The sequence below is a fragment of the Lonchura striata genome, chromosome 2 (assembly GCF_050655825.1).
Source record: "Lonchura striata isolate lonStrDom1 chromosome 2, ASM5065582v1, whole genome shotgun sequence".
Taxonomy (NCBI): domain Eukaryota; kingdom Metazoa; phylum Chordata; class Aves; order Passeriformes; family Estrildidae; genus Lonchura; species Lonchura striata.
In genome coordinates, this window is record NC_140704.1 from 146,563,439 (window position 1) to 146,589,150 (window position 25,712).

General features: G+C 39.9%; 1 long non-coding RNA gene across 1 annotated transcript; it reads right to left on the minus strand.

Annotated features, from left to right (window-relative positions):
- Positions 1-4,209: 4,209 nt before the first annotated feature.
- Positions 4,210-22,306, minus strand: LOC146768466 (uncharacterized). The gene is made up of 2 exons (XR_014953053.1): positions 9,880-22,306; positions 4,210-4,428 (listed from the first exon to the last, which is right to left on the minus strand). It is a non-coding gene; the product is annotated as an uncharacterized LOC146768466 (long non-coding RNA).
- Positions 22,307-25,712: the final 3,406 nt, after the last annotated feature.

Here is a 25,712-nt window from a genome sequence, read left to right on the forward strand (position 1 = left end):
AAGTCAGGCTACTCAGTGCTCCATTAAACTACTCAGGAAAAGCACTCAGTTCCCTAGAGGTCCTGATGCCTCTTACCCATCCCACCTTCCCACCACTGCACCTCTCTGATAGGACTTGCCTTTGCCTTTCCCATGTCACATAAGATGCCCTTAGGAAAAGGCTGACAGGGATCTTAGCATGATTATTCCACACACACTGTTGGAAAGGACAGTAATTTAAATCATTTGTTCATTGGAAGGAGGAGAGAAGAGAAAGGAGATAAAATAGATGAGAGAAGGGGTGTCTATCTGGGTCATGGTTTAGTTTAGGTCAGTGAATTAGGGAAAGGGAAATGAGAATTCACTTTCCAGACCCCATTCACATTCAGGTATTTAGTACAAATAAGAACATGAGCAACTAAAGCCATTCTAAGGTCACATTAGATGAGGCTTAACCATGTGCTGAGAATGATCACCAGACTGTGACCATCAAGACAGACCTGCAGGAAACACTTGGTGAGTTTTCTGGGGATCAGGCAAAGAAATCCCTTCTTCAAATCTCTATTCAAACAGCTCCTTGGGTTTTCACAACAAAATCTCAGATTAGGTACCTGGAGGCTGTAGACACTTCCAGGTTTGGTTGGAAACAGTGCAGCTGCCCCGATTATCTGAATTTTAGATTTGGGTATTAAAAGTGGGATGTAGGAGGCAGCTGATCTTTGTAGAGCCCCAACATTTTCTATTGCAATGCCTCATTAAAGTATTGCATTAAAGAGTTTCAACCTTTCATTCTTATTATCTTATTGAATTGTCCTTCCATTCCATCACTTCATGGCTAATTTCCTAATCCCTTCCATTGTCTATTTTGCTCAAATACGATTGTTCACAATGCTTCACGTCCAATACAAAACCACCTGGATATATTTGTTCTTCCTCTTTGCTTTCAGTATCATGTTATTGTCCCCCTTCTTACTCTTTTCTGTAAAATCATCTTCTACATCAACCTTCTGGATGACAAAAGCAATTTAAAAAGCAACTACAGCTGAAGCTAATACGTTCAAATTGTTTTCCTTGCAGTGGGAGTACACCAATAACATTCTCTTCCTACACATGTTCATCTACACGAATAAGAAGTTATTCCTCAGCTGTGACATATCTGAAATCATAATGAAGTCACCTTGCATAAGACAAATAAAGCTGAACAGAAGGTTTTCCATTTTTTGTGAAACCTCAAAGTTCTGACACTTTTGGCCATACAAAATAAATATTAAAAGTTTTTAAATTGTCAGTATATGTTGCAAAACAAAAGTTACATTTAAAATTTCATGCTGAAATGTCATACTCCCTTTTGGATATGTCCAACCACCTCTGTTTGCACAATTATAACACAGCACAATTTTATCTTCTGGCTGGGTTTCACCTCTGTTTGCTTGCCAGGGCAGCAGGACTCCATGTTGCTCAGCAAAAATTCAGGCAGGCAGAAGAAAAGACCCCAGCATATCATGCAATAATTAAATTTTCCTGCCTCTCTGTTTCTTTCTTCCATCTTCTGTACATGCTCAACTGTTATCTCCAGATGTTATCATGTAGAGGAGAAATAGCTGTCTTATTCTTCTCTCCAGTAGGCAAGGAAAAGAGCAGAACTGGTTTCTTCTGAAAAGAAATGTAACTTCTCTCACCTGAAGCAAGCTATCCATAGTGAAGATGTCTACATCTGAGTGAGTTCCCTAAGATCCTTTTATAAACATTGGGAAAAAACTGGCAATTACAGAGTGTGAGGTTCTTCTTTTAGACATTTACCTGAATCACCCACTAATATGTGTATTTCCCTGGTGGTTGGGAAGGGGATTAATAATAGTAGATGGACTCTGTATTAGAAACATTTACAATGAGACAACATGGAATTGCTCAGTACAACAAGGTTTTCCTACTTAAACAAGAAAATATTAAGTCATAAATAGCAAAAATGAAATTCTGAATCCATAGTAGATTCCGAACCTGTATAGTTGCCTTTTACTGCTAGGACTGTAGGTTTCAGTTATGTTCTTTCTTAGTTATAGATTCACAAAATTGGAGATAAGTTTTAGATCCCTTTACTGTATGCAATAGCCATTGATCATTTTCATTGGTTTGACCACTCTGAAGGGATTAAAGTTGATTGCAGAAGTCAAATCCTATCAGGGTTTGCTGAGAATTCAGTAGTAGATTTAGAATAAAATTAAAAGTACACTACAAGTGAAGATGAACTTCTCAGGGTGATTTGGATAAATTAAATACCTGAAGCTCTCAGTCTCTCTGATCTGCAAATGAAACCACTCTGATTGTGGTTATGAAAATACATCCAACTTCAATTCTACATTTTGAAAAATGGCACATTAAAATTATTCTAAAATAACTTTATTGCCTTCAAGCTTTATTTAAGACAAATTAGTTAAAATTTAGGGGGCATAATATTGGTCGGCACAGCCTGAAGGATTACTGTTTCTATCCAGGGAAAATACATATTGAAATCTAGAACAAGATATCTAAGAACCATGCCAAGTACTCAGTGAGTTGTTACTGCCATAATCTTCTTGAAAAATCTGTTGGGGACTTTCCTTGCCACTTCAAAAAGAACTGAAGCACAGGGGATAACTATTAACCTCATCATTCTCATAGTGAGAATGTTGGCTAACCTCAGCCAGTTGCTTCCAAGATAATGAATATATTGTCTATTTTCATCTTAAAGTCACCCTGAACTCCCACTTTTTCATTATGAGGCCTGCAAGTCTCTCTTGAGGAACAAATCAAATGAGAATCAAGTTTGGTTAAGGAGCCTTGGGCTTGATGGTGCAAAATTTCCACTCCAAAATCCAGAACTGTTTGGAGTGCAATGGGCAATGGTCATTAACACCATATCTAAAGGAAATAATTGCGCACATGCATTGCAGTTCCTTACCAGTAGCATACCTGCACTGCAGGCTTCAGGCTTTGCAGTCAACAGCTGCAATTAAAGCCAGCACTGCATCACTAAGAGGTACCACAAATTACCAGAGACTGAGCCCCGCCTGTTCTGCCATCCTGACTGAGCCACCTCATCCCTGTTATCTTCACCTTTTCATGTCTTCAGACTGTGAACACTAAGGCAGAAAATGGTTATGGAAGCTGCTGGAAGAATCCACCCACATTTTGGGTTGCTGATTAACATGTACTTTTCTTGGGAATGGGCCAGAAGCAGTCTATAAGATGAAGCAATTTTTCTGGTAGTAGCAGCCTTCATTCTGGCTATTCCAGGATGCTGTAGCTTCTACCTGATATGCCAGGGACACCTCTGGACATGGGAGGGCTTCAGGGCTATGGGGCATGGCTACAAAAACCACTAAACTTCTTATTTATAACATGTGTAAGGCTATTATATGTATATGTATAAATATATATATATGTTTAAAATATATATATTAATATATTTATCTGAAGTATAATATATATAGTTCTATGCAGTTATTTGTTTATCTTAACAAAACTGTGTAAAGATAATTAAATAACTTATAACTTCTTATATTTATCATTCTGACATTGAAGGATCTGAGGAACTGTTTTGGAGGTACTGAAGTAAAGTGAAAAAGTAGAAATTACTCTTTTCACTTGTGTAGCATTTTGCTTTTATCAAAATCAACAGATTCCCATGATTTTTTATTTTTTGAAGAGTTGAGAACATTTTGTTCAATTCTGGCCTTGAAACCTTCTTTTCTTCTCAGGCAATTTTTTCCTAGAAGCATGATGTCCCTTTTGCCTGGTTTCTCTGTGCAGATAAGCCCCTAGACAAATATTAGCTAATTATTTTTGCCTAAGTCCTGTTCCATCACAAGCATTGGAAGGGCAAAGAACACTCTTTCCTCCAGCACAATGGATCTGGCAGGATGTCATTATTCTGGATAGAAATATCAGGTGAACTTGTAGCATTACAAAGCAAATTCACCATCAACACATTCTGTTAAGCTGACAAGAGAAATTCTGTGCAGCTACACTGCTCTGATGGTATTAGTCTGTTTAATCTTTTTTGATAGTTGCCTGTGAACATAAACAGAAAAGGAAAGAGGTCAGCTTGGATCTACAGGAAGAAAGAGAGCTCAAATGCAATCTGTGGCTGTTGAAATGGGTTGTTCTTTGGTTACTTGAAACAAACATTTAAAGCTCTGGATAAAGAGATTTATACTGTATGATAAACACAGGCAGCAGCTTCACCCGAGGTGTATTTTTCTTTCCCCTTATTTAATACTCAGTAAAAATGTTGCACATACACAAGTGTATGTGAACATGCTCAATTTTGTGCATTTTGAAAGCATGTTGGTGCATGGTTAACAGGTCACTCGGATTTTGAGGCAGTTGTTTCTTCTTAAATCTCTTCTTTTTTTTCCTTTCCTTTCCTTTTTTATCATGGCTACAGGAGCAGATGGTGACAAATTATACCTAAAAGGAAAAAGTTGAAGAATTTTTGTTTATTGTCCAGAACAAGTTAACTTTCTAAGCTCACCTTAGAAAGTTCAGACTTAATCTGAACTAAAAATGCTCCTCTTAAAAATGTTTCCCCAGAAAAAATAGGCAGGATGGTTTTAAAACAGGACTAAGTTGGTCCAAGTGATGACCTGTGGCTGGTCTCCTGCCCATGACCTGGGGTAGTGCCCTGGTGCTTCCCAGCACAGGCTGGCTCAGCACATTGCTCCTGGCTGCTTGTACAACCAACACATGTCCACAAAGTACAAACACTGGGCAGCTCTGAGATGAACAGATGTGGTTTGGGAAGTCTTGAAAATGATGTGAGGAACCCTCACAAGGAAGAAAGGCACAACACTGGCTTTTGTGAGAACATGATCAAGCCTTAATGAGATCCAGTGCATGAACTGTAAACTATTGTTAAATATTATGGAAGAACTGGCATCTCCTTTACTGGGAAAGTTTAGTGTTAGGTCTGGTAATGGAACTATTCTCTCATAATTACAGAGGCTTATAATTCTCTAACACTGTTCCTAACCCTTGAAAAGATCAATTGCTGTGCCTTTCACACAGTCTTATTTCATTAATAAGTACAGATGGTGCATACTTGGCTCAGGTAATGGCACACAGATTAACTAAAGTACTGCTACACCTCCTGCAGCTTTAGGATCCAGTGGGAATTGCATTTTGGACCTGATCTGAGAAAACTGTTCAGCCTTCTGTATTACAAGAAGCACTAGAGAAAGCCAGATATAACAGGCTAAATGGAGAAAGCAAAAAAGTAATTTTGCTATATGCAATGGCTTTCCTCATCACAGCATAAAAATAAACTTTGGAAGACAATTTACTGGCTAAATTAAGTCTTTATTCCCCTGGTAGGTAACCCTTAAAGGATGCAATCCATTCTCCTTATCCAGTGCAGACTGAAAATGAGGCAGTTGTTGCTTACACAGTAGAGATGTTTTTATCCTTTTTTTTTTTTATCAGCTCCATGCATAGAGTCTGACTTGAAATTACCATTTTGAAAGACAAAACAGTAGCATAAAGAATTACAAAGAGTTTTGACACCCTTTAGACAGGAATTCCTTGAGAAAACAATGCTGGAATTTTTGAATTAAGAATTATGGGGACTGTATGGCTGTCAAACCTAAAGAACTGGGGATTCCATTTAGCCACATGTGTTAACATTCTCCTTGGTAAAACGAGAGAAAAAGAATTTAAAGGCACAGAGCTGGGCTGTTATTATTATGACACAGGAGTACCTATGAATTCAAGACCAATGTCTACTTAAATCTAATAAACCTGTATGACATACACTGATATAGAGTCAGTTTGAGTCTGTTGAGTTTGCAAGAAATGTAGAGTCCTTACAATGTACAATGATCTAGTAGATCCTAATGGCAGAAGAAGACAGAGACCCTGCCTGTGGTTCATGGCTTTCTCAACTGGGAATCTAAGATTAAGAACTACTAAACCTCTGACCAGCCAGGACAGACAGATTGCAACAAAAATAAGCTCCAAAGTTGCTTGCCTGGTGGGCTTAGGCTTCAAAATCTCAACTGGGACCACACCTGGCAAGGAATTGTGAGAAATGTCAATTTTATTTGCCCTCTGTGAGTGCAATTATGCAGGCACTGTAGTGTGGATTTGAGTCTAATCTCAGATTTTAACTTTTTTCCTGATCTGTTTGGATTCATAAGCACACACTCCATGTGGATATAAGCCAAGGTTAAAAGTGCAGTAGAGCAAAAGCCAAGAGGAGAAACCTGGCAGGACTAAGCACAGAAGGCAAAGTGGACCAGGAGACCTTGTCCTTGGCTCTTCTCAAGAGCCACAGTGAAGGCCTTGAGTTTGGGTCAGAATCAGTTGCTGGGGAGACTGGACAAAAGTAATTTCACCCATCTAGTGGACACACTGTGTTCTCTTACACTGCAAAATAAGTGTGGTCTTGTTGATACAAGTCCTAAGTGCAACATTTAGTGTGGACTTACCAAGGGCAAATCAAGCCTGGCTGACTTGACTGCCTCCAGGGATGAAATGTTTTGTTTTGATAATGAGCACATATTGGAAAAAGTATACTTGATTTCACTAAGACTTCTGTCTCATCTCCACAGTCCTCTCATGTAGGAGCTGAGGATTTACAGTCCACCAGATGTTATGAAAGCTGCCTGGATGTTGATCTCAAAGGTTACCAATCAATGTCTTGATTGGTAACCATCAAGCAGCTGTTGGCCAGTAACAAACTATATCAATGATCTGAATAATAAAATAGAATAAATCCTCAGCAATTTTGAAGATGCTGGGAAATTAGGAGTGGTTGACACACTGAAAAGCAGAGCCTCACACAAACTGGTCCTTGATAAACCTGAAGACAGAGATAACACAAAATGTTATGAATATCAATGAAGTGTGATGTTCTACACTTGGATGGGCCAGCCCCAGGCATCCAAACCCTGGCTGCTGGGGAGAAGCCTGCTGAAAAGACAAGTAGACACCAGGCTGAATAGGAGCCAACAGAAAGCTCTCCCTGTAAATAACACAAACCACATCCTGAGCAGCAATAGGAGCCTGTCCAGCAGATCAAACTGCAATCCACCTCTGCACACCTGGAATACTGTGTCCCACTGTGGATGCTCCCACTCCCTGTCGGAACCCTGGCCTGGTTCAGGGGTCCCGTGTGGTGGTAAAATCTCTCCTGCAAGCCGTGCTTCCAAAGAAAACTCAGCAGTCTCTTGTTGTTCAGTCTCAAGGCAGTTTATTGCGAGTTATCTAAAAGATTGTCTTCTCTGGCTACTGTGGTTTGCTCAGCAGCTCAGGCAGAGGCACACACACACCCTGACATCTTCTCTGTCTGCTGTCTTCTTCTCTCCCCTCACTGCTGGCTGCTGCTATCTTTGATATGGTACATTATGTTATACATGTTTACAGTTTTTCCCCAATACCTATTACCTATATTAAATTGTGTTTTTCTACTCTAAACCATTCCATAAATGCCAATATCACGAAGAACATGGAGGTAAGGAAGAAGAAAGAGGACGAACAGGACCGGCCTACATCGCTTCATCTTAAAACTTCTGACCCCCATGTACAAAGTAAAAACCCCCCTGTACAGGTGTTAAACCCCCCTGTACAATACTAAAAATTTCTCCCCTCTACTTTGTAACTACTTCTACTATAATATCTAAACTTTTGTGACTGCTTGTTCCACCTTCAAAGTTGGCAACTCGTTCCATGGCTCAAACTCAAAATCACAGCTGTTTCCAGCTGCCTGCCAGGGTCTAAAATGCATCTGACCAGGGCCTGGAACCTCCAAAAATGTCTGAGGGACATTTTGAGTTCCAACAACTCCCAAGTTAAGAGAGATATGCAGACCCAGCAGAAAGATACCAAAATGGTCCAGAAGATAGATGATATAACATGCAAGAAGATTTTTGTTATCTGATGAAGGGGAAACAATGAAGTGAATAATGAGCAGTGGTCACAAGATGTGGCTGGGGAGGTTCAGTTCGGACATAAGGAAAAGCTTTACTGGGAGGGTAACAGTGCAGGAGGTGCCCAGAGATGCTGCAAAATCACCATCCGTGGGAATTTTCACAACTTGCCTAGACAAAGCCACAGCTGACAGCAGGTGTTGGCAGTAGTCCTGTATAAGAGAAGGCTGATCTCAATTTGCTCAAATCAGTTTCTCTGTAATTCTGTAAAACCTATCATAATTTGTCATTCATTTAATTCTTCAATAATTGCTAATAAAGAAAACCCACTGATTAGTGAGTTTATTTTGCTATTTATAGAAAATATAATTACCATATTTGTCTAGCTTTCTATTGTCTAATAGTTGTTTAAGCCATTTATTTTGCTGTTCTGCATACTTCCAGTTCAACTGATAAGTGTATCTGGCTATATTTAGCAAAGGCTGTGGCTGTATTACAGCCTCATCCACTTTACACGGTTATGTTTCACATGAGGCAGCCCATCTTGGTCCTGATGACTCATTGTCATTGAAGATATTTCTGTTCAAATGACTTAAGCCATTTCACATGGTTACTTTATGAGCTTTCATGTCTTCTCATAAACCATCATGTACAGCTTTTGTTTTCATATGTATTACGAGTCATACTCGGAGTCCCCCTTTGAACAGAAATCTCATTAGCAGGGAGAAAAACAGGCCACGGAAATATAAAACAGAAGAAATAGAAAGGCAAAGAAACAAAGCCACACATATGGCAGTCTGCTGCTATTTCATGGTGTGTGAGCTCTCTCTCCACAAATCCTTGTAACCCCTGATGATGCTGATGGGAAGTAACTGCTACACTTCTCCCCTGTGCTGGCTTTTCCTTGGCGTAGGATGAGGTTTCATGTAGAGTCTGTTACAAGAGCTGGGATTCTCTGGGAGGCAAAGAGTAAAATTCATTATAAAATGTGAGGCATTGACTTGAGTGCTGAAGCACTTATTAATGACCTGATTCAGACCAAAAGAATCTCTCCAACAAAGGAGGCTCTTCTGCCAGTGAAGCACAATTTGAGACTCATAGCTTGTATACACAGGGAAAATTACCAGCATAATTATGCCAGTATAATTACACTAGTTTAGCTATGCCAGTAAAATTCCCTCTCTGTGGACGCTGCTGTCCCTGTAAAAAATACTTCTTTTCTATGGTGCTCATCTCAACATAATTTAAATCAGGGCATTTATCTTGAGATAAGAAGAGAATGGGAAGTTTCACTGGCAGGATATACTGGGACAGCTATACCAGTACAGTTAGGCATTTCCATACAGGCAGCTTTCAGTTGTTCACAGAAGTGTGAGATTGTGTCTTCATGATGAAAGCCCTGGGTTTAAGTGTTTTCACATTGCTTCATCTACTGAAGTCAGAATAAATAATTATAAAAGAGAATCAGCTCAGTAATAGGATCTGATAAGCATATATCTCTGCTCAGCAAATTGCTGTGCTTGCCTCATTAGGATTAACCACCCTACAGACAAAGAAGCCAAGTCGCAGCTTCTAAGGATGCAGTGCCAGATGGAAGTTCCTATTCAAAAAATATCTCAGGAGATGTCTTGGCATCTGTTACTGAAGAATGTTATGGGTAAAACCTTAAGAACCAGCCCAAAAAAAGGGCAAACAGATGCTGGTGAAGCTTTTGTGAGGGTCCCACAAAGAAATTCTAGAAGTTCATGTTTTTAGCTGAGCTGTTGCATCTCAAAAATATCCATTATACAGATCCATAGGCTGATGAAGATCCTTTTACCTGGATCTTAATGAGAAAAGCCTTCAAATTACTGCCATTAAAGCTTTGGCTCAACTCTTCTCTGTGGTTAGTCATAGAGACCCACAGCTCTTTAAAGTCAATCATGTTAAGAATTTTATTAGGAACTGGGGATCACTCCTGCAATGCATGAAAGAAATGAGAAGGAAGGACACTTACCACTGGGCTTTCCCTTGCTCCTTTTGCAAAAATTACACCAACACAAGACTGAAGTTCTCAGAACCTCCATCATTCCGTGTTTTCATCACTACCCCAACTGGAACAGTTTTGGGTAGAGACTTGTGAGAAATGTCAACTCTGTTTGCCATTTGTGTGCACCTGTGAAGACACCATAATGTAGATTTGAGGCTAACCTCAAGTCCTTTCTTTGCTGGATAGCACACACTCAGGTATGGACTTCAGCCAAGGTCTGGAGTACAGTAGAGCAGGAGCCAAGAGGAAGACCATGGCAGGAGCAGAGAAGGTTGCAGAGCATTAGGAGACACGTTTCCTCAGGATTCCTCAGGGGTCCCAGTGAGGGCTCTGAGGCTGGGATACAGCAGGGATAACATCCATCAAAGCAGCGGGGAAAAGAGCAGCCCACGGGACAGAGCATACTTGAAGTTACTCTTAGATTAATTATTTGTGTAAGAGAAAGCCTGTGAGAAATGAAAGAATTAAATCCGAGGCAGTGAAAATGCTACCAAAAAGTATCTTCAGTTTTTGTGAAGTAGTATGCTTGGTCTACAGATAAGAAGTTTGGCCTTTGCTCACAGGCCTGGCCAACTAAGAAGGGCACACTCAGATTAAACTGGTCTGAATTTAATAAAATATCACCCTTTCTTCAGCATTAGCCATGTCAGGCCTGACCCACAGCAGTGACCATCTGTTTCCCAGAAGATGCCCATGGATATCAACTCTCAGGACATGCTAAATTCATCATGAGATGAGGCATTCCTACTTCTTTATGCAATTCATGATCCAAAGCTGTGTTCACGATTGCTCAGCCACTAGATGTCCCTGCATACTACAGGGCAAAGCAGAGAGGATGAGCTCCAGGCCACATCCAAAGAAAAAGCTGGAGAGCAAGCAGCATGGAAGGCTTCCTATTTGTGTGCCAGTTCTCTGCCTAGGTGAGAGGCAGCAGCACAACGATTTTCACTTGCTGACAGGCTGTGTAGCTGTGAGCATACCTCAAGGAACATGCTCCTTGCATGTCCGGGCTTGCATTACTGAGTTCCATCATGGGAATATTCACAGAAAAATGGGAAAAGAAATCCTTTTATCTTAAATCTCTGAAGAGGCAAATCTGACTCCAGTTTCTCCAAAAGAACTTTTTCTGAACTAGCCAGTTTCACTGTACTAGCAGACTGACTAGCCAGTTTCACTGTACTAGCAGACTGACCAAGAGTAGAAGGAAATTTGACAGCAAGAGCTTTTTATCTACTCTTTCTGTTAGATAGGTCATAAAAGGACAGCAAATGTTCCCTCAGACCCTTTCCCTGTGTTATTTCTGCCATGTGTACTCACATGCACTCTTCTAACAATATTCTTGTGTTCAGGACGTGTATTTAGCGCATCAGCACTTTGGAGCATGTAAGGTCAAGGGCCATAAAAATAGGTTGTGCAAATCTGATGGGGTCTGCAACAAATGCCAGGCTCTGATCTGACTGCAGAGGTAGAAATCAATAGATGAGGAATGTGTTTGAGTGGCTGCAGAAATCTTTTATCTTTCGCCTGGCAAACAACCACTTTGTCTTGTGAGTGCAGAACCTGTACCATCACACAAGTGCTGTGGACACACAAACACACAAACTTAGAGGGGAAAATATTAGAAGTCTTCCCTTTCTTCCTGAGAAACACAAACACAGGCACAACTATGGATGTCAGCTTGGAAATGCCCTTTCAAAGAGCTTAATTTTTAGAAGATGAAAGACAGACGTGTCAAACTGGGCAACCATGAAAGGAAAGCTACATAAATCACACTTTTGGCAAGCTTACCCATGAGATCTCTACCTATTTCCTATTTTACTTTCCCAATCCCAGCTCACTTACAAGCAACTAAGGCAGCAGCCAATGGGTCTGATCTGAAAACAATGATGCACTGCATCCGCAAACATGAGTTTTCTGGTGGAAATAGGACCACCACAATATTTCATAGAAAGCCTTACATTTTTATATGAAGAACTGGTATATAAAGAGCTGGTACTTTAAAGGATACTTCCAATAGTATATCTTATTACTCATCACTGACTCAGTTTGATAATATAAAGTCAGTGAGAGAAGTTGCTAGCATTCCTTTGTGTTATAATCATTAAAGAGCAACCGCCAGTTCCCACACTTTCAACTTCTGCAAAATTATTGCTCTTTGCCCTTTACCACATCTGTGTTTGCATAACCAAGTGGTGTTCAGCTTGTCAACACCTCTTTATGTTTTACCTTCCTCCCTCCAGGGCTTTGTTTATGTGTCATCAGAGCAAATCCACTTCTGAGGATTAGAACCTCCTTTTCCATAGCATACAAAAGGGATCAATAATTGCCATATTAATTCTCAACCATAAGCTCTGAAGGAATGAAAAAGACCTGTACAATGAAATCAAATTTTAGGAGAAACAGTTTGGCTGATTGGCTCACACCCTGAACTGTGAGGGTTCCTTTTTGGTAATGTTCAATGTCAGGTGAAACCACACAGTATGTAGGCAGGCAGGAAGAAGGTACTAGTGCTTGACCTCTGGCCAGGGTCACTGGAAGTCCAGCACCACTTCCCTTAACTCTGGTAGCACACGTGTTGCAGTGACAGTGGGCTCAGGTCACAGGGTGTAGGAAAGTGCCACCACTTCTTGACAGAAAATTTGGGCATCCGTCTTTGGTAGAATTTGGGTGCTTAAAGCCATGCTCATCACCTCCTTTGCACCCAAGTCCTTGTACTTTCTTTTCCCACTGGCAAGTGTCAACAGCTCTCCCTCTCTGCCTTGCTTGCATCTTCTGAATCACTTCACTTCTCACCGAGTAGGTGCAGAGATAACAATGAATTTAGGACATCTGTGAATACAGCCTCTAGGTCCAAAATGATGGCCTGTACCAGTTCAGGACCATATGATATCGAAGGTGGTGAAAAATCTATTCAGCCTCTTGTATGCAGAGTTGTGCTCAACCTTTTCTCCTACTAGGAACAGTCAGGTTTGCTTTACTAAGCATCTAAATTGTTGCAGCTCCAAGGCAGACAATGAGGCTCTGACATGCTACCTCAGAGAGGCTGGATTTATTAGATGTGCTCAGACCGTGCCTAATACTGACAGCATCAAAAACAACATTTGCTATTCTGACTCCTGCATATGTCAGGACGTTAAAGACCAGACTCCAGAGCCTGTCCAGGCATATAGCCTTGTCTGCTGTTTCCCAGAACCTAGCCAGATGTCCACTTGGTGTCTTTCAGAAATGAATCACACCTACAAGTGTTCAGTAAACTCCCTGTATTGGCAATGAAGAGCAATAGGCTCCTCTGTTGGGGACAAATTGCCCACTGTCCATTTGGGGAACCCTAGGTGCCCAGCTTAGGTGCCATGAGACACACTGATGGATAGGGTAACTGCTGCCATTATCATACTTACATTTGATGTCCACAAAAGCAGTTTGAACATGAATTTTATCCCTTATTCAAATTGTAGCAGCTTGTTCAAGCACTGAAACTTCTGCATTCTGTTCTTAGTGAATAAATACAGGAAAGTTGGGATGGTTTCCTTGAACATCAGACTGAAATACCTTTTAGGGAAAACTTCCTTCAACAGCTAAATTACAGCAGCTGTAGTTTGCCTGTTTCAAAAACAGGCAGACATTTTCTGGTCTAAATGCTATTCCAGCTTCTCTCTAAATTTCCTTTTTTGATGTTACATAGGACATTTGCATAAAGCTGAGGAACTCAGCCAAATACTTCTCTTACCACTTCAAAGTTACTGACCTCCAAGAAGCTGGACTGGTGTAAATGAGGGAAGAATCTGACGCAATAGGTTCAGTGTAATTATATATCCACTGTCCAATACCACCAGGTAGCTGCAGTTGTGTCTGGCCAAGCCAAAGGTAAGTTTGGACTCAGCACCATGCTAACACTGTCAGACATCTTCTGGATCACAGCTGATTCATGCCCTGCTACTTAGAAACATAGCCACGACTTGCTTTCATCTGTCTACAACAGACTCCAGTAGATATTTCCTAAAGATGGATCTTAGACAATATTTTAATACAAAAGAAGTCATGCTATGTTTCTTACATTTTTGCATCCAAGCTGTGGGGAATCCTATTTACTGTTTGATTTATGATATTAGCTATGGTTGTAGTTCAGCTGGGAGGTGAAGTAAATGCAGAAAAGGTGGAATTTACAGAACAAAACTGCCCCAAAAGTGGTGGTTATATTCTGTAAATTAGGAAAACCCCTTTGTTCAGTAATCAGGAGAATAGGCAAGTGACTGAAGCAATTGTGTTTCTCCACATTCCTTAACACTGGTCATCCTGATTAATGTCTCATAATTGTCACACAAGCAACATTTTGAGTTTTTGAAACAGGAGAGGTTAGTTCGGCTATCTCTCTTTTTAGTAGATGCCCAGGTTACTGCACCCACCACAGGTAAGCTGTGACATATGGGCTGAGTCTGAAATGCTGAGTACTTCTGGTATTTTGTAGAAGAAAGTAAATTGAATATGAACTTCCTTTAGCTGGGCAACAATAACAGGATTTCACAGGACTGTACCATTTATTTATACAGCATTCCATGGGCTCCATTACTTTGTGCCCCTATTAATTCTGTGAGCATGCTCAGATTGATCTTAATTAATCTGGTTCATACTACATTAATGCTCAATTCATTAATTATGCATTTCTACGTGCATAATAATACTAATAGTAGATCTGGACTTAAATTTGAAATAGACCTCAGTTTATGATACAGACTGCATTCCAGAAGGCCAAAGGTGAAAACTGGGACCAAGTAAGCCAGCCTTGACAAAAATTAAAATCCATATTTTGAAAACACAGGAATGGTAGGTACAGGGATAGGGATATTACTGACTCACATTCTGATACAGAACATACATTCTGATCTGCATTTATTTTAAATTAAATTGAGATAAAATTCTGTGCATGAGAAAATTGATCAAGTCCATAACGCTGTGTGATTTTTTTTTTAGGCTACAATAAACATTATTGACTCCAAAATCTTCTCATGAAGCCTGGAATGTCATAATTGTGGCCAATTGCTCACTTTGCTCACTTTGTCTGAGATTGTTTGGATTGATCTCTGAAGCTTTGGGTGAGAGACATTTTTGGCCAATAGCTCTTCACTGCAGTTGCAGATCAGACCACACTGTATATCTGTGCTTGAACGTGTTCAAATTTCATAAGTCAAATTCAGTTAGGACAAACCCATATTCTTTGGCAATTAATAGATATTAAATTGCTGCAACCTGCTTCTTTTTTTTTTTTCCTGTTAGTTTAATGGTTGATTCCAAAAAATAGATTAATCTATTAATTAACTGCAAATAAATTATTTCACTTTTCCATAGCTTCTTTGTATTCTACCAGGCTCTCTATATCTTGTCATTTCAGGATGCGGCCTTGATGTGTCATAGCATATATAATTAATGGAGACACTATCAGATGTACCATACAAAAATAAGGATCTGGGAAAAGGAGAGCTCACACTTTGATGATATGTAATTATTTCAGATAGCAAAGTGCTGCAGGAAAAGTCTGATATACTTCCATTAACCATGGGCAGGCATACCCATTCTTGAGGGAAGACATGCAGTCTAGTGGCTGGAGGAGTGGACTTTGGTTTTGAGCTCGACATTGACCTCATGCAACTCTTTTGAATTTACTTTGATAACTGTGAGCAAAAGACAGAGAATTATTAAGCCATCTTTCAGGGACCATTAGCAGGCTTGACTCATTGATTTCAATATTGCCTGTAAGGTTTTGGAATATCACAAAGCAACACATAACAACAATAGGGAAGTGAGGGAGCAAGAAAGTGTATCATTGCTCCACAAAGAAGGATGAGCTAGGAGCTGACATTAGCACAGGTTGTGCTCTAATCCATAGCTCTTCCTGCTCCTTATGGCACATTATCCTGAAGTCTCAAAGTTAGGTACGTCCTTTGTCAATCTGAATTTCTACCTGTTGGCAGCTGATGACCATTTGTTGTCATGATGAAATTTGCCTTTTCTTGAAATGTTTATTTTTGAGGATTTTGTTGTTCTCAGCCCTGGTTTGTTTTGTATTTTACTGTTGCTTTGGTTTTGGGGCAGGGTTTTCGTTTGTGTATTTGTGGTTTTTTAAATTAAGAACAATAGTATCAGTTCCTCCTTATCACTACTCAAAGTGCCTTATCTGCTGTGTGGCATTTGCTCATTTTACAGCCACATCACAACAGTTACACCTAATTAGCCCGTGATTGACTAGTGCACACTGTTTTGTTCTCTGTCCTTTTCAATAGATGCAAACAAAATTTCTAATGGAAATTGTTGTGATTATTCACTAAGCACATGACCTTGCACCTCATGTAGTTACAGACATACATTTCTATTAGCTCACTCATCAAAATTCTTCCTTGCCTTCCATATTCTGATTCTCTGCTGTATTGATGATGCCTCTCAGCTTTGTGTCAACAGCTAATTTAATTTACATGTTCTTCCTGTTTATGTTAAGGTCACTAATGAAAAATTTGGCAACGTGTGTCAAGAGCAATCCCTGATGTTTTATATTAGTACCCTCTTCTCAAAGGGTCAGTTGTTAAATTCATAGAAAATTGAGGTTAGGAGAGAGTTCTAGAGGTCCATTAGTCCCTTGTTCAAAGCAGCACTGATAGCAAATCTGGATCAGGTTGCTCAACCCATCAAATCCCTTTTCAAGATGTCAGCAGTTGTTTCATTTCTGTCTAATTCCTTGGGAAAACCTGCATTTTTTAAAGTTCCCTTTTTTTTTTGGTCACTGTTTCTATATTAAAAACATCTCATATTTGGCAGAATATTAATATGTTTACCAAATAGAACAATCATAGGTCTGTACTGCTTCATTTCTCTGGAGGTGAAGTATTTTTACTGACTTCCTTTTTGCTACTAATTCTGAATATCTAAAATGAGACTTTGGCCTATCCAATGGTATGGAGGTTTCTTTCATATTTCCACTTTCTCTAGAGATTATAAGAATTCAAGAAATGGAAAATATGAGCCTTTGAGATCTCAGACTACTCTAATTTCTTCCCTCAATCAAGTCATGTGACATAAAATTGTGATTTTAATTTCTATATTAATTATTATTCTATCTTCTTCCTACAATGCTACAGTCATATGATCTGTCCTTAAATGTAATTTCCTGTTGTCACACAAGATTGGGTTTCCCATTCTGAGATTCTTTTTAAGTCAGCTGGAACCTACTAGGAACTTAACACCCATGTAAGAGAGTATTATCCAAATACATAATTTCTCAGACTTCCCTGAAGTTCAGTGTTTTTCAGAATCTCAGGTAATACAGGATTATTTCAGAGAAAAAATCCATTCTGAAAAAACAGAGGGGGAAAAAAGAGTCTTTCTGACCAGTATCCAACAGACTCAGTGGATAATGAAGTTTCTAGTTTGGACCCTGCTCCTGCTGACCACTGAAGCATTTGCCAGTGCATCAGGCCAGTTCTTCCACTAGTGTAAACCTCCACAGCAGTTAAAATTTATACCTATGAACAGCCAAACAAAGGTGGCACTAAATGAAGGCCAAACTATAATTGCTGTGCACAGCTAGTGAGAGTTCAGACAGCTTGAAAGGACAGCAATGAGACCAGAAGACTTTCATCTTTATGTCACTGATGCAACTAAATGTAAAATAGATCAGTGATGATCAAAGTCATCTGAAAATGCCTCATAGGAAACTGGTGGTGCAAGCTGCACTGTTTTACTTGAAGATACAATGGTGAAGTTACAGTGGCAGAACCTGGTCAGATTTAATCCTACTTGGTGACATCAGGAGTAGGGTTTTTAAGATAAAGATCATAAACTACGTGCAAAGCAGGAAAAATAATGTATATTAAATGGAATGAGAACATGGCTTTCTCCTCTTAGATGTGGAACCCAAATTTTTAAGAAATGTAGTTTGAACTCGACTTCAAACAAAGATTTTACAGGTCATTCATAAAACTCCCACTTTCCAGTATTATCCTTATTGATGTTAGAGTTCTGCTTTTGGGAGTCTAATGCCAGCCTTTTGGATTTCCATTTTTCTGAGAGCTGCATGGTGCATCACAATCCCTTGGAGCCACCAGAGCCAGCAGAGGTGGTTAATGCCTAAATTCCACTGCAGTAAAAATTTAGAAGGAGCTGAGAATTGAAAGAAACAGGAATTTTGACTCTGCCATAGCACTGGGGCAGAGCCGAAATATTTCCCGGCATAGAGGTAGGAGGTAAGCTCGTTCCTGCTTGCTAAATCATCTGCTTGCTTAATGCCAAAACCAGGCAGGCAAACAAAGCACTACAAAAATGCCAGAAAGTAATATGGAAAAAAATGTTACAAATGCGATAAAAATTACCTGTAACTGGGTGCAATCACAGACATGGAGACAATGGAGCATTTGATCAGACAGTATTCTTGCCTAAATAGCAAGCATTCAGGAAACAGAATTAGGTTACTGTCTTCTGCATGGCTCAAGGTGCCCATGCACCAACAGGAACAAAATCCCTGCATCTCGTCAGCCATCAGGCAGGAGTGAAAGTTCATTTGAACACTGGGACTTGGGGTAAGCAAACAGGTACAACGTCAAACTATGGCAAATCCATTTCTTCAATGGGTATTTTGTTCTAAATCAAAGCATACTGCCAACTAATAAGGTAAACACAATATAGTTCAGTTAGCAAGTAGGTTAAAGCAGCTGTTAATTTACTTTCTCAGTGTCAGGAACAGGAACTCAGCAAGTTCCTTGAACTCGGCATTCTCTTTTCTTTCAGCTTTATATACATGCCTTCACAATCTCCTGCTACATTTTTTCCCCCTACATACTGCAGGCAATAACTATGAGACTCTTTAATTTAACAGTATGTTCTTTGTCCTGCAATTGTTCCTGTTTTGCAACCACATAGATTATATGTACGGGCCTGTAGGAATAGTCAAACAGTTAATAAGGGTAGGGTTTGGCACGCTTCACTATGTACAAATTCTACAATCAAGTCCTGACAGGAAAGCTCTGTATCTTCTGTGGTTCCCAGTCCTGACTAAAATATGCAAAATATCACTACTGGGAATGATACCTATTTCCCAGAAAGCTGCAATACCAGTTTTTTCTTATCAATGCATCATTGAAACATATTTTGTTTACAGTTTACACCATTTATTTTCCCAGGCATATTAGGTTTTCAGAAGTGATCCATAGCTCATTGTGCCTGTCAAAGGTACAGAGGTGCTATTTCAAATGTCACTACACTCTTAATGCAGTATAAATGAAGGAACTAAAGAGAGACCTGTACCAGATAACTGTATTAACCCCTGAGGTTAAACATTCATTCACATGATTCCTTGGATCTTATGGTTTTTTTGTCAGCCCCTTTACCTGGGGGCAGTGTACATCCTTCAGGCAGGCAGAAATGCACTGTGCAGCAGGCATCATAGCACAGGGGTACCACAGTCAGGATGAGAAGGTGTGCTCTGCCAAACAAATGTGCAAACTTAATTGTGGGTCCTGCTGATGAATGAGAACAAGAGTGAAATCCAGCATGTTCCTCTAGAAGTATGTCAAAAGCAGCAGGAATACAAAAAGGGAAACACAGTAAACAAAAACCACTTTATTTGTATCTAATAAAGTAAACAGTCATCAGTGTGAACACCTACAGAGCCCAGATCTGGAAGGTAAGGAAGTAATATCTTTGCATAATTTCTTTTTAGTCAAGAAAGGTATTTAAAATTCTTAATGTGGGCCTGGGCCTTGAACCTGGAGACTTACTGGAGCAGAATCTAAAGACAAAATTCAAATATGAATTTTCTTCTCTTTAAAAACTGCCTTTTAGAGGTAGAACCTCAAAAGACTTGGAATTCTTTCTCTGACCTCAGAAGGTTTTTTAAAAAATAGTTGCTTAAACCACTGGAATGCACAGGAGCAAGTTTTCTCATGAGGTTCATGGCCAGCATAAAACCAGAAGGGAAGAAAAACCAGTCAAACATTTTAGATGTCTATAAGGAAAAGATTTAAGTTTCAAAGAAATGTGAGAAATTGTTTGTTTGGTTGTGTTGTTGCTCATATTTCAGATGGGAACCCAGTTCCAAATTCAGCAAGAACAGATGTCATCACATCATCTGTCAAGGTCCATCCAATCTGCTAACCAGGGTGAACATGGCCTTTCAAAGCTGAAAAGTGCTTTCCTGTGATGCAGCGGCCTCCAATCTGGGCCAAGCTCAGAGAAACACCCTCCTGATTTTCTCTACTGGCATTTAGTTAGCTTTGGAGCTCATTACATCTCCTGGTCAGTTTTCCATGTATATGGGGCATCTGCCCAGAAAATCATAAGCACCAAGAGCACACCTCATTCTGCTTTCAAAATAAACACTCTAAGGAGAAGCAGTGAGAAATGAGGAGCAACCTAAAGAAAACAGAAAAAGAGCCTAACATAGGGGTAAAAATAGGTGGGAACAAGAGAGATACCTCACCACAGAGTTCATGAACCATCAGAAATGATGGTGAAATGCCGTTTTGCAGTCCAGCCAATGAGAGGGATGAAAGTTCTCTTCTTTATAGCAGCAGATGGAGAGCCAAGCTCTCCCAGCTTCCTTTAGGTTTAGGGACAGTCCTGCTCACCATGAAAGTCTTCTCCAGGAGCTTATCAAGTCATCACACCCTTGGCAGATTTTCTGTAGGAGGGATGAGGAGGACAATTCAAGGTGTTCTGTGTGTTGTATTCAGCAGGTCATCTGCCCCCAGAAATGCAAGATAGTGACAGGAGTAACCAGCTCACCTCTCTCCCTGTGATTTGAGTGTGTGTGTCTGACATGGGATCTGCACAGATGCCATATGCTCCTGAATCTTTGCCACTTGTGGAAAGATCAAGTCTCCACCCCTGTGCTAAGCTCTCTCCCCTTTGGGCTTGGCAAAGGACATGTCTTTTTCTCATAACAAGTCTCCAAGAACTCAGAAAAGCAGCATCTATGTGCAGTGCCATATCTCCCAACTCCTCTAGACCTGCTGCATAATTAAGCCTGCTTCACTCCTATGCCCCAGGTAGTCTAGGGTCATTAAGCCAGAGCTAGCTGCTGTTCTTGCCAAAAATGCATTCCTTTGCGCCAGGGGCCATAGACATAGTAGAAAGTTACACCTCCTGGCTAATACAGTGTTTTATTCAGTATGGGCTATTGTTCTAGCTCAATGGTGTTTAAAGAGTTAGTTTTTCTCTCACCAAAATTTGTTTTCCCCTAGATAGATCTGTCACAAAAATGAGCATATTTACCCATAGCACCACAAGAGACAGATATTTTTACTTTTCTCTTCCTTCAAAATCACTAGAGCTAAGCACTTTCCCACTGCTACTTTTCTCACTGCGCACAAGGATTTTAGTGATACCCAGAATCAGGCTAACACAAAATCATCCATAATTGTTTTAAAAACAATGTCCCTGGGGTGTCTATATGCATTTGCTTCAGTCACTTAAAGGTCCTAGAAATAGGAAGTAAGCAATCACTGCCCTTAGTGTTTTCCATCTAGAAGGAAAAATAAAAAAACATACCAAATTACAAACAGTAGACCTTATCTGCTTATATTGTTTGGCTGTGTTCCAAGTACTTAAACTTAATATTCCCAACAGTTAGAAATATTGTTATCTGTAAAGTGCCATGGACATTTATGGTGCTATATAAATGCATATTATTAATTAGTAACTACAATATTTAACGCCAACATTTTAAACATTTACATGAGCAGCCTCATGAAAAATTGCACTCATCGTTTTCCCTCACTCACAGCACAGTCAGCAGCACCAGTGAACCACAACCAAAGATCTCTGGACATGACAGTCTGGGGGACAGCCTACCCTCTTCCCACTTCCCTGCCTATTCTGTACTCCTTCAACCATCAGGCTTTGAGTCACTGCTGCTCCTATTGCTCAAAAGCTGAGCCCCAGTCAGCGGCCACGAGCCTGGTTACCAGGTGTGCTCAGCCCCGAGATGTGACTCAGTTCCAGCACCCACAGGTTCTCCCTGAAGCAAGTTGTGATCAATGGTGTAGGCAGTGATCAGAAACCTATTTATGCAAACTATTGTTTATTTAGTACTAGCGACAAAGCATTCAGAGACAAAAAGATTTCAGAACAAGTTGGCTTAAAAATATTTCTGTCCCCCAAGGCTACTGTGCAAAGTAGACCTCTCATTTCTTGAAACTTGCTCTTCCTCCAGCTAATACTTCTCACAGCAGTCAGTCTCTAAGAAGTGTTTACTTTGAGACATAGACTCTCATCCTTAATATTCAGAGTAAAGCACTTCCATCCGAAGGTGCATCAGTGGTAATCAACAATCTGTTGTATTAACATGTTCACGCATTAGTGGCATTTGATCCTGCCTGGTGGAGTCAATAATGAAATGCTAAAGTCATGAGAATACATTATTGACTGGCTACAAACCTGCAGTGTGAAAAATGTTGCACACAGCTACAGAGCACAAATTCATCTACTAGATTGTGGACTATTTAGTTTTTCTACAATTTGCCCTCACATGAGCTTGGTGTCCAACTGGCTCTATATCTTCATCTATTTTATAAACTGACTAGCAACAGATTATCCACCAAATTCTCACCCAATACCAAGTTCCAGGTAGGAGATCCTACACTACGCAGGACAAAGAGGAAGACTATGCTGAGATGTCTTCCTTGCAAACTGAGGTATAAAATTACCTATCTTAGCCAAAAGATTCCCCTTTGCCTAGAAGGACAGAGCATAGGTTTGTCCTGAGTACTGATTCTCCATTTTTCCAGGCTCTTCATCCTGTTCACACTTCAGCTTTTCTTATAACGCACATGAAATTCAGCCCCTCACTGCACAGAGCCTTTTCACACAGCCCTTTCAAACTCTGCAGCAGCCCACTCCATGGTAAGGCAGGTTGTCTAGCAAAACCTCAGAGAAGACTGCTAACTACTATCAAGGAATTTGGCCACAGGATGAATAAATGGGTGGAAGAGGAAGAGGGAAACTTGAAAAGATCAGAAGCATGTAATGAAGAAAGAAAAGAGAGCATTGAGAGGAGCAAAGGGTTCTGCCCCAGGGCTGGACTCAAAGGTCTTTTCCAACCTGGTTAATTCTGTGATTCTGTGTGATTTTGTCATAGTCTTTGCCTACTGACTGTACAAACCCTGCAGCATCTCTGTGCAGAATAAACAGGCTGTGAAGACCTTTTCTTTCTGTTCCCAACAAGCTTTTTGGCCTTTTTGATCTCCTTGCTTCCTCTCCACCACCTTCTCCTTGATACCATTACTCTTGGACTGTTTTTCCCACCCTGGTGCCTGAGGCCTCAAATTCTCTGCATCATTCACGGCCTTTGTACTGGGCCCTCGACAGACACTACCAGTTTAAGTGGAGAAGAATTTGGAGATGTATAACAAATCACAATGAATTCACAGGATTTTGATTGTGCAAGTAAGAAGAATGTTCAGCCAACAGAGCCTGTAAAGTTATGATCCCGTGGTAAATTGAAGAGAGCAGATATATCTTTTCGTCATCCTGGTGTAACCTAGATTTATCCTAGAACAAAATGTCTCCCTGGCATTGTCAGCTCAAGGTAATATTGGTAGAGTCATGAAGTGTCATGCAGATTGCATGATGGAGTTGCATAAGTTAACTTCAATGGAGTCAGCTTTTTCTGAGGTGTAATACATATATGTCAGATTAATTTTAGTTAGATGAAAGGTACATTTTTAAGAGCTCCTTCCTCCTGGGATGGTAAATGTTAACACTTAGCAGACTAATCATTAATAAGATATAATTATATATAATAATGGTGTTATATAAATACTGCAAGTAAAAAGCTGGGGAAACCCAGGACAATAGCAAGCAAGAGTCCCAGAGATGTAAGCTGGTGTAGACAAGGGCATGGTGATAAGCAAAGGCCAGTGCACAAAGACTTTGGGGCAGAAGGACATTTGTCTAATTTCAAGAGATTCCCTGCAGATATTATTGCGCTTTTTTCTACCTAAAGATTTACTTTGTTCCATGTTACAGGATTTGTGAGAAAACAGTAGAAAGAGTAGGCAAAATACTGACAGTAAATCTTGAGGAGAACCATGAAAAAATAAAAAGGAACTTCTTCCAGGAGGAAACAAATAAAAGTAGGTTGCTCAAAGAGTCAGAAAATGTATTAAGTTCTTGTGTCTGTGAGCTGCACAGTGCAACCACAAGACAGAAGGGCTTAAGGAGTGGTTTTGCCAGGATTTCTTAGGGTGTGTTTAGATGGCATAATGTGATTCCAACACATTTCTCAGATACCTGAGCATATTTATTCTGGCCACTGTATGCTAATCACCTACATATTTACTATAAGCCCTCAGCCTAAACTATAGATACAATTCCAGCCTACACTTCTCCTACAAGCAGACATGGTTCTTTTAAAATAATGTTGACACACATTGTGTCTAAGCCTGACTGAAGTCAGCAAAATGTTCTAGAGACTAGTCAGCAAATATTCTGAAGACACTATTCACAAAATAAAAAAAATCCCTTTGGGTTAGTATTCAAAATTCAGCCTGAGCTTTGAAAAGAAGGCAAAGAAAACAAGGGGAACAAAGGAATAAAGGAAGCAACAAGGAAAGAATAAAAGAAAGAGAAAAAAAAAAAAAGATAAAAATCCCAACTGAATGAAAAGGAAAAAAAATTCTTAAGGTGGAGAAATTAAAGTGTTCTAGTCCTTTTCTGTCTCCAGGATTACTAATTTCAAAATCCGTTTAAAATTTATATAAGTTTTGAAAACTCATTACTATTTTTGTCAGCCAGTGGCCTCCTGTTTTGACTATACTGATCTGACAAATGCATGAAATTCTCTTTTGGAAGTCCCCCAGATTCCTGGCTTTCAGGGTCATTATGGCAGTAACTCAGGGCTGCATCCTTTTTTAATCCCTAATGCAGTTTAATCTCTTGTGCAGTTTACCCATATACCTCAGAGTTATTGTGCCTCAAAAATAAATGCTGGAGGGTTTGCACCCAGAGGTATCTGGCACAAAATTAGAGGTGGATGATCACAGGAAGAGAGACTGAGAGGAGCAAGAGCAAACAGTGAGAGAAGGGGGTCCAAGGTAGGACACCTACCCAGCGTGGGGGTCAGAGGAGGGAGATTATCTGGTACAGAGCCAGTTCTGGGTAAACTTGTTTTGTTACACACCTATTATGTATGTTGCTGCCAACCTAAAGAGGATCTTTTGGCTTTAATGCTTTTATTCATACATTAAAAGTAGGCGAAAATTCTACATGTGGAAATTTCTCCTGTGGCCAATGCTGTAGTAAATACTGTCAGGTTGATGACTTGAGGAGAGAAGAAGCATCTATAGATAGTTGTAAAGCTCTGTACAGCCTTTTTACCCCTTCCTTACTGGGACAATCATGTTGGCAGTAGTCTAGTTGTATTACCCTATAACCTACCCCTCAATTTCTCCAAAGGAAGTGTTATTTCTACTGTGTAGTACACTTTTTTTTTTGTTAGCTTACTCAGTTACAGAATTTCTTCCTTGCCTAGAGCCTTTGTCTGTGAACTCTCACTCCTCTACCCCCAAACAAAATGTCATCTCAATAAATGTTTACACTCCATATACAGAGAAAATTATGTTTTGGTTACTGGTAAAACATTTCAGTGCTCTCAAAATGTATTGTCTTCCAAGAGCATTGATCTGTGCTCTTTTCTTCCATCTCAGTCTGATGGAATATCCACCCAGAAAAATACCTTACTATTGTGTAAAAAATTATTATCATACAAATAAACACATTTCTCTTTGTTGGCAATAGCAAATGCTCCTGTCTTACATGTC